A 13,763-nucleotide genomic window follows, 5' to 3' on the forward strand; every position below is an offset into this window, starting at 1 on the left:
CTATCTATCCATCTATCCATCTATCTATCTATCATCTATCTACCTACCTACCTACTTACCTACCTACCATCTATCCATCCATCCATGCATGACACATTACTGATGACCCAGCTCAGGTGTCACCAAGAATGGAAAGTTCCTCCACCATCCCACTGGATGCAGAGACAGAGTCCAGGCCTTCTGTGTACTACAGTGACTGTCCTTGCACATCTTGCTTGGGAAGTTCCCATGATGCATCATAGCAGGGGTATCTTCTATGCTCTTTCAGCCTTCCTCCTGTCTGTGTGCTTCTCAAATTTCTCAAATGCAGGGCTCACACTACAAAAGACACCAGAGGAACTCCAATCTTGAGTTGACGTTTTTGGCTGCAAAGCTGTACTTGGCAACAATGCATCTGAAGGGAGGTGTTGTCACATGCCCTGGTAAGAATGTCGGTCACTGCCCAGTACAGATGACTGGAGCCTCTTGGAGTGGCCTCACTTAATGCCATCTTACAGCCCACCACACGTGATTTCAAGTTTCCTCTTTCTACACTGCTCCTGAAGGTCTCCCCAGGCACAGCCTCTGCCCCATTTTTTTTTTAATGGCAGCCACCCTAAAAAAAAAATGTTTGGAATTGTCCCAAATGAGCTCCTAGGAATTCTTGATGCCTGGGGTGAGGCATGTGAATGGCTCAGAGCCAGAAAAATCTGTCCCCAAAGGCTCTGTGAGGAAGGACCCTTCCCTGACTTCAAGTTGTAGATCTGAGAAGGACATCCCTGTGCCTGGATGATGTCACCAGATAGAGCTGGAATGCACAGATGTAGAATGCTGGGGCCAGGGGGCAAGGGGAGGGGATGGATAGGACACTACAAAGACTCCTTTGACCACTCTTATCCACCCCACCCTCAGTCAAGGGGCCTAAAGACACACTCAAGTCAGATGGTAACCTTTGACCTCAGTAAGGGAGTGCCTAGAGGAAAAGGAGGTACCAGAGTTGAAGTACCCCAGTGCCTAGCAAGGGAGAAAAAATACTATGTGCCTATATGGGTTGCTCATTCTGCCATAAGGCCTGTGGATTTAATTGCAGAGAAGTGCGTTTTAGAATAAGATATTGGAAAACCATCCTATCTGTCACTGGCCACAGTGATTACAATTATTTATGCAGCGGCACCATGGCCTATGTGTTTCACAGCAATTACACTATTGATCTCAAGACTCAGAGGCACTGAGCAAAACCCATAGGCATTGTTCCTGTCCCCATGGGAATTGCTTCTCCCATGCTTCAGATGTGAAAACTGAGGCTATCAAAGTCACCACGGTCATGGGAGTCTATGGCTGGAATAACCAGTCATTAACACACTAATATAATACACAAATGTTGTATTAACATACCAATAGCATAGCATCCAGGTGTCCATGAGGCCAGCAACTTACTCTATCCTGGTAGTGTTAGTTTCTAGGTGCATTCGTCAGAGTTCTCTAATGGAACACAACCTACAGAATGAATATATATGTGCATGTACATGTATGGGGATTTGGTAGAATGGCTTACAGGCTATGGTCCAGCTAGTCAAACAATGGCTGTCTACTAATGGAAGGTCCATGAATCCCATAGTTGTTCAGTCCACAAGTCTGGCTGTCTCAACTGGTCTTCAGTATACACCAGAATCCCACAGAAGCAGGCTCCAATGCCAGTGTAGGAATGGATTGGCCAGATAGAGTGAGGGCAAGCAGACAAAGAGAGCAGGCTTCCTTCTCCCATGTCCTTTTTACAGGCTGCCTGCAGGAGGGGTGGCCCAGATTAAAGGTGGATCCTCCCCCATTAAAAGATTCAGATTAAAAGTGGGTCTTCCCTTTTCAAATGGTTCAATTGAGAAAAAAAAAATCCCTCATAGGTGTACCCAGCCACTTGTGTTTTAGTGAATTCTAGATATAGTAACCAAGAAAGGTGATCATACTAGGCTTCCCAGGATTCTAAACCGTGTAAATGATTTAAATAAGCTCCACAGATTCCGATCACAGTTCTGCCTGGAACTAGCTGTGTGGCTTTTGGAAAGTGAGTCAACTTCTCTGACCTCTGTGTTTTTCTCACTCATGAGACCCAAGCACTAAAAGCACCTACTCCATTCGGCTGATGGGAAGATGTAACAAGCACGCCGATTTTAGCTCAACACTCAGCACACTATCAGAGCTAAATTAGAGTTGTTATCACAGGATATTCCTAGACATAAGCCCCTGGTCCCCAGCTCTGCCACTGTGAGGGGGAAAAGGGAAGCCATGCAACACTGTTGCAACACAGAGTCCAGTGATAGAATCCATGACATTTCCTTCTTTCTCAATCTCAATGGCTTGCAGCAGGAGGGGGCCTTGCACCCTGGCTGGGAGGTGTTGTCTAGAGGAGCATAAAGGGACATGGCAAAAAGTGACTTTGTTTCCTTTCCTTTAGCCAAAACACTGTCAGTATGAATTCTGTAATTTGTAATCTGCATCCAGCATGACCCCAACGGAGAGGATAAGAAGGTCATTATGGAATGTGTGCCCAAATTATAGCTGTGGGACATGTTTCTATGTCATGTTTCATAGTTTACCTCTAAAATGACCAGTCTTAAATTTCCATAGGAACCCAGACTCCCAGCTGACCAAGACACCAACACCTGGTGGTCAGCACACCTCAAACTCCCTCCTCCTCCCACAAGCTAGTTTCTCTCTGTTTGCTTCCTGCTCTTACCATTGCTTTAGTCACTCGTGGTTGTCACGAATTATTAAACCCTGGTGCCTTCCCTATCTTTCTTCCCACGGTCACTGGGCTGCACCAAGCTATATGTCCTTTACACTTACCCCCATGGCTGGTATTTTGTCCTCTACATCATACGAAGAAAGTAAGAAGCTATGCTTCAGAGACTCGCAACTCTCTCATAGCAAGAGGGTTTAAGGAGGAGAATTACCTCCATATAGTCTAAGACTCATACCATGCATTGTAGTTCACCCCTTAACATAGTCCCTAAATATATGAAATACTTTAACTGAATTTCATCTAAGTGAGACTGTGCAGCCACAACTAGCTTCGTACTGACTCTACACTGCAGTAGAAAAGGTGGAGAAATCCTGAAGTGGAGATTGGGAAGCAGAGGAGGAATTCAAATGTCAAGGACCATACTTATTCTCATCCAGGATCCAAGGCCATTTCTTTCGGTAAACCGTTAAGATTAAGAAACACTGAGGTGCCATGGACACTACCACCCACCTCTTTGTTGCATCAAACGGTGTAGCTTGACTTGCCGCTCTCCCTCACAGTGATGGAGCCAGGGACAGGAACTTGTGGCTGTGTGGTCTGAGTCAAGGAGTATCCTGTGATGGCAACTTTAACTCTGATAGGGTGCTTGGTCCTGAGTTGAAGTCTGTTCTCTCTTTATGTCATCACATCAGCCAAACGGGGTGGGTACTCTTAGGGCGTGGGTTTCATGAATGAGGAAAAAAACGTCTAGAGAAGTTGACTCATTTCCCAAAAGCCATGTAATTTCAATGTGCCATACATCTTATCCACATGAACTTAAAACAGGCACCCAGGAAGACACACTTGTGCAAAGCCCTTCTACACATCATGGCCACCTCTGGATTCCAGGAAGTGAGGACTTTTCCTTGGAGTTAAGCATCTTCTAAGGTACAAATGTTCTGCTGAAGGAGAGCTGACCTCTGGAAGAGGGGAAGGAAGGTAAAGGGAGAGCCCCGGCCTGGAAATGGACCTGAGGATGGCCCATCTCAGTTATTGATGGGCTCTGTAGTCTTGTTTCATCCCGCTCTCCTCTCTAGGGATCATTGCAAAACGATGTGGATAGATGCCCTCTGAAGTCTAAATTACAAAATTACACAGAATAAATATCTATAATTATATATAGCTACATGTAATTATTTCACTATAAGCATAAATCTATGTGTGTGTATGTGTATATGTGTGTGTGTGTGTGTGTGTGTATGTATGTGTGTGTGTGTATACAAAGGTTATGAATGGACAAAAAACCCTTGATAGATCAGGTGAGGAAGTAGGAAGCACTTTTGAGGAATTAAATAAATGTATCTCTTGGTACAATTTTTACAATTTTACTTAAAACTGTTTCAGGAACTTCCCTGTGCCTCAAAAGCAATATGAGTCTCACATTTCAAAAACAATTCATCTCTGTGTGTGTGTGTGTCTGTCTCTGTCTCTGTCTCTGTCTCTGTCTCTCTCTCTCTCTCTCTCTCTCTGTGTGTGTGTGTGTGTGTGTGTGTGTGTGTGTCTCCTTGGGGCTCATTTCCTTTAATGGCTTCAAACAGAATGGTTTGTACTCTGAGGTTGGTTCCTTTCCTCCTCTGTAGACCTTAGGTCGGCTTCATTTACTCAGCCTCCAGCCAGTGTCTGCCCGCAGAGGCCACCCATTCCTTTCTGCTTCTTTGGGGTCTCCAGAGCTGGCCCTAATCAGCAAGGAGGCAGAAGGGAGGTGGCAGGGAGAATGATGGAACGGAGGAGGAAGGGAGTTGAGATGTTATGTTTCCATGTTCTCCAACTTCAAACATGGTCTCTATCAAGCCTGCAAACGCCACACCCATGACAAAACCTCGCCTCTTGGTCCACAGACTTCGGTCTATTCACTGGCCTACTAACTACTTGATTTCCCATCCCACAAAGTGGACCCAAGAAAGGCATTATGGGATAACTTCAGTGCTTCTCCTCAGCCCAACAAAATCTGATCACAACAGCCTGTTATGCTACGGAGAGAGAAATCCAGTGACAACATTGCCTCCAATCACAGACACGCCCCCTAGATATCTAAGCAAGTGATTACTTCCTTGGTCTCCAATGGGTTGTGGACACTTTCTGTACAAACACAATACAAATAAAAGTGTCAGGGACTCCAGGATCATCTTATCCTCCACTCTCCTAAGCATACAGCTAGATTCTATGTTCTTTCTCCATAGCCATCCCTTCTCTACCTTTTCCATTGGCATCTGAGATGAGCACTGGGGAGGCTGGAAATGCAGTGATATTTCTGTGGCTGGAGCTTGAGGGATGGGACCAGAAAGACTCTTATACTGTTCCCTTTGTCTAGCTCTCCACAGTGAGCACCTACTGTGTAAAATCCCATCCTGGTCCACTGGGAATGGACTTCCCTTGTCTAGTTCACTCCATAGTGAGTACCTACTGTGTAAAATCCTGCTCAGAGACAGGGAAGATTCAAAGGGCATTTGTCCGGTCTCTGTCCTCATGATCTCCTTATCTAAAGCAGCTGACTTTCACAGGGCGATTTAGAAAGCCGTTTCACATCTATTTCCCAATTTGATTCACACCAAGCATAGTAAGTGATCAGTAAGCATTTGTACATTAAAATGAACCATGATCTCGTGAAGGTAAGGAGGACAGCTATTTTTATTCATGTTCCATGTATAAATAAGTGAAGAGTCATGGAGGCCAAATGGCACACCCAAATGCCAGATATAGCTAGCAAGGGGTGGGCTCAGGATTTTCCAACAGGCCTTCTGCCAGTATGCCCTGCCAATCATACCACCTCCTCCTGAGTGATGTATATTCAGATGGCAGGTTGTGTGGGCCCCAAAGGGACGGGGGAGCTTCATAGCATGGTAGCAACTTGAACTGATTTGAAAGGAAGAAGAATGTGTGTCTTGGGACAGGCTGTCAGGGGCCAGTGCAGAGATGGAGGAGGGTACTGTATGTATGCAATAGAAAGGGATTGGATGTGGTCCAGGCATGTGATTAGAGGAACATGGTAAGAGGGAAGTTGGATGAAGGTATAAGAGACTTTTGAGTGTTCTTCAAAGCACTGGCTGAGTCTGGAGGCAAAGGAGGAGAATTCTGCATATTGCTGAGAAGGGAATAGATCTTATTCCCTCTTTATAAAAGCGAGGCAATGTAATTCTGACCCAGTTGGAGAATATGCTATATATAGACCACCAAAGAAGCACCAAGTCATACCTTCCATAGAGGTAAACATTTATTTATTGCCTGAGATAATGAAAATACAATATTCTATGCCACCACCCTACATCCACCTACTTTGTCTTGGGAGGCGGCTAACAAAAGTTCTGAAGGCTACATCCCAGCCAGCTCTTGGGATGCTGAGGATAAAATATCTTAAGCTGCAGATTCATCGGATACACCTGACTAGCCTATGATAGCTAATCTTCATCGTCAACCTGACTGGACTTGGAGCCTCCTGAGAGACACACCTCTGCTGTTTCTAGAAAGGCTTCACTGAGGTGGAACGACCCACCCTGAATGTGAACAGGACTTGAGTCTCAGACTGAATAAAAAGAGGCAGCCAGCTGAGTGGCAGCCTTCATCTCACTCAGCTTCCTGGCTGTGCATTGATTCAGTGTGACATGATGAGCTATCTCATGCCCACTGCCAGGCCTTCCTCACTGTGATGGACCAGATCTCTCCAGCCTCAGAGTCAGCATAAACCCTTCCTTACTTAAAATACTTTCATCAGCCATTTTGTTACAGCACCAAACATAGCTAACACACAACCCAACACAGAGTACACTGTAATCATGCTTTGTTCCTCTTGTGATCCTGTGACTAAGTGAGGGCTGTGGCTGGCCAGGCATCACGGGAGAGAATCAGACTGTGGGGCTCTGGGTCAGGAAATGCCACAGCTCCAAGTCTGAAGCGTGACTTGTATGGAACACTGACCATGTCCATACCATTGTCAAGTTGAAGCTGTCTAAGTGGGACCATCATATACTGGAGACTGTCAGCAGTATCGGGTACATCCCCTCCGTTTTCCCAGTGACAAGTTTCTGTGTTTACATTGGGGGTGATAACACATTTCTTTGCAGCAAGGTTTCTACCTGAAGCTTTGACAACCTTCACATTCTCAATGGAATCTGAATTAATCAATTTAGACTTTTGGGAAAAAAATGGGAGGTTTAGTCTTTTAATTTCGCTCTCCGCTGACAGAGTCGTTATAGGAAATAGAGATGCTGAACTCTCAGAAGCCTGGAAGAGTGTGAAGCACAGACTTCCAACTCCCCCATGAAGCACTGACTCAACTGTAGTTTCATGCCTCAGACTTTGGAGAGAGTTTTCATATAGACCACACCAGTGCCCTGAGAGCCTTGGGGCAAGCCAGCTTTACAGAGTCCTTAGGGACCAGCCCTCTAGCAGAAGACTGACCACAAGCTGGATGTGAATGACTGTACACATGCCTGACCCCACTGCAGTTCCTTCAGTTCTTATGCTCTAAACCTACTGCCATTACCCTGTGGCCTTGACATTCATTTTTCTTTGGACAATTTTGCAAGTGAAGCATCGGAGACTTAATCTCGGAAAACCCACTGTTTAGTCCCCCACCTCCCCCTACAGATCAATGCATCAATTAGCATGAACAAATAGGGTGTTATAAATCTTACCATTGCGTGGACCTAGTTATATACCATTGTGTTGTGTTATAGTTAATTAGGCCGTGTTGGGTTAAATGTACTGAATTGAAAGAGTTACTGCAATGGATTGGACTGGACTGGAGTAGACGGAATTGAGTTGGGTTGTATGGGATTGAATTGGGCTGGCCTTACTGGTCAAGCAAGACTAAATCCCAAGTCCCTCTTGGTTGCTTAGATTCTGTGCCTTCCACAGTTGTGTGTGGCCAGGGCCAAGGGGCTCCACATGCAAAGGATGGTACCACATTGCTGTGACACCAGCATCAGGGACCCTCCTAGTTGGTCCCTTGCCTTAGCTGGCTCGGGTTACAACCATCCAGGCTACTTCAGAAAGCAGTAGGGAAGAAATCCAAAGGCAGGGAGGGACAAACGGACAAACAAGAAGCAGCCAGAGCAGTGGAGAGGGTTGGGGGCCAGGCAGCTGAGGTCACATGCCAGCAAGCGAGTTCCAACACCAGCCAGCAAGCAATCTCTCGGAGTGCAAGAATCTGACTCCTGGGAGAGGCTGTGATCCATTTTCCCTCCCAACCCAAGGTAACTGGGGCGATGAAACTCAATCCTAAGCAGTTGTGACATAAGGTCATAGACAGGGTCAGGGCAATGTCAGAAGTCCATGTGCATGCAACAAGTGGCCTCACAGGTGGGTGGAGGAAGGGCAGGAAGACGGAAGGGTGACAGGTCTCAGAGTAGCCCTGGCACCCTTCCTGGTCAAACAGGTGAATACTCCCACCCTCCTGAGCACCAGAGGAGGCCAGGGCGAGTTTAACCCTTTGCTAACCCCACCTGATCACTAAAGGGAGACAGGGGAGAGTGGGGGTTAGAAAGCCATATTACCCAGAATTCAGAGCTTTAAGGGAAAGGCATCTTACTATTCTCGGTTGCTTTGGATTTGGGGGAGCTTGGTGGGAGGTCAGCGGCTCCCCTCCTCCGCTCCCCTCCTCCATGTCCCCCTCCCTGGGGCTGCGACCCACTCTCCTAACTCCCTCCACCAAGGGAGGGTCTCCACTGCTCTCACCCACACACACGTCTTCCCAGGAAATAGGAAGGAGGAAGGAATCTTTTAAAGCTTCTCAATCTCATCGGTCTCTTAAGACAGAGCTCTAGTACATCTGTGCTCACTACAATGGGGAATTCCAGCTGCTTCTGCAGGCTGTGCGAGGCTGGAGGGGGCCTGCTCAGCGAGGTGTGGTGACATTCATGTGTAGTATATAAATGGCTGTGAATATACCTATGTGTGCCTGTTCGTTTGTGTTTTCTGAAGCTGCTCTTTAAACCAGCGTGGAAGTCGCACTGAATCTTGCATCTCCTCCTGCAGCCAGTAGGTGGCAGAGCTGCGACAGGCCGCTGCTTCCAGTCCCGTGGTGCTGGGGTCAGGACTAGAGAGAGAGGCTATGTCCACATATACCCTCAAGTGGTCTATGCAGAGGTCCTGCACAAGACGGTTTGAAGGAGAGCTGGCCAAAACCCTTCTGAAATCTCCCGTCTACCTCTCCTGCTCTCTCCTGCTCTTCTCTGTCCTCCCTAGTTTTATCTAGAAAGGGGGATGTCTTTTCACACTTGTTAAGTGTCTGCTGCGTGGCTTTTAGACTGAGTCCACATTAACCCTGCCTGTGGGGGGTTGTGGAAATGCAGCTTCCCAGGCCCCATCCATCAGAGCTGCAGGGACCTGGGAACTTCAATGTCAAACCAACACTTCTGGTTGTTGGCATGTTGAGTTCAGAGTGAGGAAGAAACCCATAATAGGCAGGGCCACCTAGACCTGTCTTCCGGCCTTGTGTCATTTAGGATCCCTCTGGTTTCTACCACCACAGCAGCAGCCTGCCTCTGCTGCCAACGCAGTTACGTCATCACCTGTCACCTGGTGCCTTTCCACAGTCGGTTATGTGACGTGTGCGCCTCTTCAAAGCGTCTGCCAGAGCCCAGCTCTCTCTCCCGTCTCTTGTCTCTCCTCTTGCCTCTCTTCTTCCTCTTGTCTCTGTCTGTCTGCCTCTATCATGTCCCTACTCCAATATGGCCTTTGACCCTTTCAATCTCCCCCCTCTGCCAGTAAACCTCTTGCACTAACTCTGTTGCTTACGGTGTGCTTGCTTAGTGACATACCTCGGCAGGGCCTGCCAAAGGGTACTACTTCACCTTTCTTTTATATTTATCATTACAACCCCTCCCATCTGCTTCCTGCCCTTCAGCTGCTACACCCCGAGGGCTTAGTTCCCATTGTGGGGCTTCCTATCCTGGAAGAAGATTTTTCTCACACTGCAGAGAAGAGTCCTGCCACCCCAACCTTGCTCCTGTGCGCACGCTGCTGCTCCCTGTCTCCAAACACCCAAGGCACCTGCCCTGGTAAAAACGTTCCACAGATGAGTGACCAGAAGCTGCACCCACGGGTTGAGAAAGCAGGGCACAGATGACAGAGATGCTTCTCTCTAATATTGATGTTCCAAAGTCTAGAATCACGGCACTCCCAGGGTCACATCTCTTGGAAGGCCACACGAGCCCTCCTCTTCCTACCTCATGGCTGCTCCTAACTCCTGGTATCCCTTGGTTTGTGGCAACATCCCTTCTTCCTCAGGAATGCAAACTCTTGGACTCAGCCAGAAGTTGGGGGGGGGGATCTGTACCGTTAGCCCGCCTTGAACAACCCTTGATGCTTTCTTATGCTTCAAGTGATGCTCCCAGTAGCAGAGGACACGAGGGTCCTCAGCAACTGCCAGCAATAGAGCATATCACTGATTGCCAAATGTCTCAAATGTCTCCCCATTCTTCTGTGTTCTGTTGGCAGGCCTGCTCCTCCTGGAGGCCTATGCATGGCATCCTGCTAGCAGCTGGAGAATGCCAGCTCTCCACCCCTCCCATGATCACAGCCTGCCGCCTGCCTCTCCTTACCTGGCTGCCCCTCAGACATGCTTGCATGTCCTCACCTCCCTGCAGCTCTTTGCCTTGACAGAGGTTGGTTAACTCTGCTCACACACAAAACAAACTGTTATTTCTTTTTTTTCTCTATCTGCCAAGCTGCTGAAGGCAAGGATGTCAAAACCTGGGGTGTGCATGAACAGAAGATCTACGGCTATCCTAGCGTGTCCGAGTTCTAAGCAAGCTTTTGTTGATGTTAGGTTTTGTTTTGTTTTTAAAACCATGGCCCAATTCCCAGGGAGCTGCCAGTGGAAACCTCTTGGATGTGCTTTATGGCAGAAGTGACAGTCTCTGTACACATTGCCTAATTCAGGGGATGAACAACTTCCATGAATAAGAGATGGTGGGCCACTCCTGGGCATCTATCTGTTCCCATTTCTGATCCCCTGGAAAGGCAATTTCCCAGCCACCTTAGATGCTGGTATGTGCCTGTTTGCACAGGGACCAGCAGGCAGGTAGGGAGAGAGACAGGAAGTGGGTCTTGGAGGCAGGTGTTAGAGCCTAGTAAATATTCAAGAGACAAGAGCTATTTCATTGGTGAGGTTGGGGGGGGGGTGTCACAGAAGTCTTCTACAGAGAGGTAAGATACATGTACTACAGGTGTGTGTCCGTGTACATGTGCATATGTGTATACAAAGAGGTGAACCCTTCTAGGACAGTCCCAAGTCCCTGGGAAATCTGCCCAGCCTCAGCATGGTCAAGGGAGAAAGCTGTGGAAGGGGGAAGGGAAGGAATGTTAGAAACATAGGAGCCCCCTAGAGTTCTACTTCCCAAAAGAAGGTAGCAGCCTATAGAAGGTCTTGGGAGATTTGTATCTGGTTTTTCAGTCTTCTAACTCTCAGTCACAAACCAGGAATCATCATAGTAGAATCATTGTTCAATCAAATTGAATACAGAGAGGGGAAGGGCTTGCAAAGAGTCTGTGCGAGGAATCTAAACATCTTCCCAGGCAGGCACTTTGGCCTGAGACCCAATTTGCATAGAATCTATAAGCCAGACGGACAAGAGCTTACTTGAGTTTAGCTTCCCTAAAAGGGCTGCTCTGCCCGTATTATTCCCATTGCATTCACATCAGGATGCAAGAGATGTGTGTGCTACACAGCAAGAAGGCAGCATGGGGCAGGAGAGACCGCTCAGTGTGTAAGAATGGTACTGCTCTGGTAGAGGAGCAAACTTTGGTTCCTAGCACCCATGTAGGTGCTACAGCTGCCTGAACTCCATCTCCAGAGAGATCTGCTGCCTCTGGCCTCAGAGGGTACCTGCACTCACATGTACATACCCACAGAAACACACACACACACACACAAAGAGACACAACACAGACAGACAGACACACACATACACAAATTTTTTAAAATCCAAAGGGAAAGCAGTTGAGTTGTCCTGATCACAGCTCCCTCTTAGTGAATCTAATGTTATTTTCCCCAGGACACTGTCCAACCCCAAAGCACTCCTGGTCCTGGAGAGGGAAGAGCTCTCTACCACTACTGCTTTAAGGAGCTGAAAACACACACATTTCCTCATTTCTACTTCTTAAATGCCTCATATGATATGAAGCATTTTAAACTATTGTCATTTATTTTGTACTGTGGGCTTAAGGAGTGCCTAGGTCACTCTTTGAGATAAGAAGAAATCTTTAGGATGAAAGGGATGTCACAAAATCCCAAGAGTCCGTGTTACTGTGAGTCAATGGAGTCATTCAGACTGAGTAGGACATTCAATCCCCCATTGCTCTGAGGTGTCTTCTGAAAATGCAAGCAGAAAGACCTCAGGATGAGAAATACAAGGTTGGAGGAGAGGGTCTGTTTATATCACTGTTTTTTTCGGGTGCTAATTAAATACTATGGTGGCATAATGGAAATTCATGGAGAGAAGAGGTATATGGAAGGAGAGACTCATAACTCAGGTGGCCATTGAGCTGTGATACCCATGACTTCACCTTGTCCAGCTCTTCTTCCTTCCCTTTCTCCCAACATGGCTGTAAATCACCTAAGTCTGCATATTGCTTAGGTGGCCAGATGCTTGGGGTGGAGGGGAGATGCAAAGCCATGGAAAATGAGAGACTCTTGGGTTGGCACTGTAGCAGTTACAACATTCCTTAGCCAAATTCCTCAGGAATGGTCCAGTCAGTCAAGGCCATGGGTTCACTCCACAAAAATAAATAAATAAATAACAGCAGACTTACCTTCTCCTCTCTACTTCTCACAATCCCTACATCATTTCCCCTCTAGTTACTATGTTCCTGGGTAATTGTTCATATTTGTCAGTGTTGGAGGGGAAAGAGGAGCTGATGGTAGACAAAAATGAGCATTTGCTTAGCTCTTCACACAGTGTAAAGATGTGGGTGTGTTGATGAGTAGAATAACCACAGTACTGCTTGATCCATATGGTCTTAGTATGACACACTAGACAGTGTTTGCATCTGCTTCTTCAATTGTAGCAGTGACCTGAGAATTTGGCCATCATCACTTCCAAAGCCTCCAAGGGAACAGGGAGAGCCTTCAACATCAACTCCGAACCCCTTCAACACCTAGCTCCTCCTCATAATCAAAATACAATTATTATCCTAATATCCAAAAACTATTTGCTATGCAAAATTATCTGGAGTGAACTTATCTGGAGTGGACTCGGATTCATAGCCAAACCTCATTTGCTTCTTGTCTTAGTGTTTCTATTACTGCAATGAAACACCATGGCCAAAAGCAACTTGGGGAGGAAAGGGTTTATTTGGCTTCCATACCACTGTTCATCAGCTTAAGAAGCCAGGACAGGAACTCAAGCAGGGCAGGAACCTGGAGACAGGAATTGATGCAGAGGCCATAAAAAAGTTCTGCTCACTGGCTTGCTCATCATGGCATGCCTAGCCTACTTTCTTACAGAACCCAGAACCCACCAGCCCTGGGATGGCACGACCTACAATGGATGCTACAGGCTTGCTTATCTATAGTCCATTCTTATGGAGGCATTTTTTTTTTAATTGAGGCTCCTTCCTTTTAGATGACTTTAACTTGTGTCAAATTAGCATAAAACTGTCCAGCACACTTCTCCATGGAATGATGACAGCACAATTTATTCTAGCCACTGAGACAGTGTATGTCTATTGTCCTCCTATCCCTCAAGAGTTCCACCTTTCAGGGTGTTACTGTACCAGGTACTCCTCTAGGAAGACCTCATGGGCCACCGTTGAACAAGACTGCTAACAGCCTAGAGCAGTGACCATGATCAGATTAAGGACATTATTTCAGGTTCTGAAAAAAAGACTCAACCCAAGATTAAAAACTCTATATGTAATTAATTTACAAGGTTGTCAAGGCAGGAAGGCTTCAGCACCACCACTATCAACATCATTGTTTTGTCTCTTCATTATCTTGGAAACTACAGGAAAAGTGCCCCACGGCCTATGGACGTATGAGCCCCTCTCAGTGAGGCGCCTTGAAGCA

General features: G+C 46.9%; 1 protein-coding gene across 1 annotated transcript in view; it reads right to left on the reverse strand.

Moving 5' to 3' along the window:
* Positions 1 to 13,763, reverse strand: part of Plxna4 (plexin A4) — a 426,662-nt gene that overhangs the window by 165,843 nt on the left and 247,056 nt on the right. The gene's annotated exons all lie outside the window — the stretch shown is intronic.

The sequence above is a fragment of the Phodopus roborovskii genome, unplaced genomic scaffold, assembly GCF_943737965.1.
Source record: "Phodopus roborovskii unplaced genomic scaffold, PHOROB, whole genome shotgun sequence".
Taxonomy (NCBI): Eukaryota; Metazoa; Chordata; class Mammalia; order Rodentia; family Cricetidae; genus Phodopus; species Phodopus roborovskii.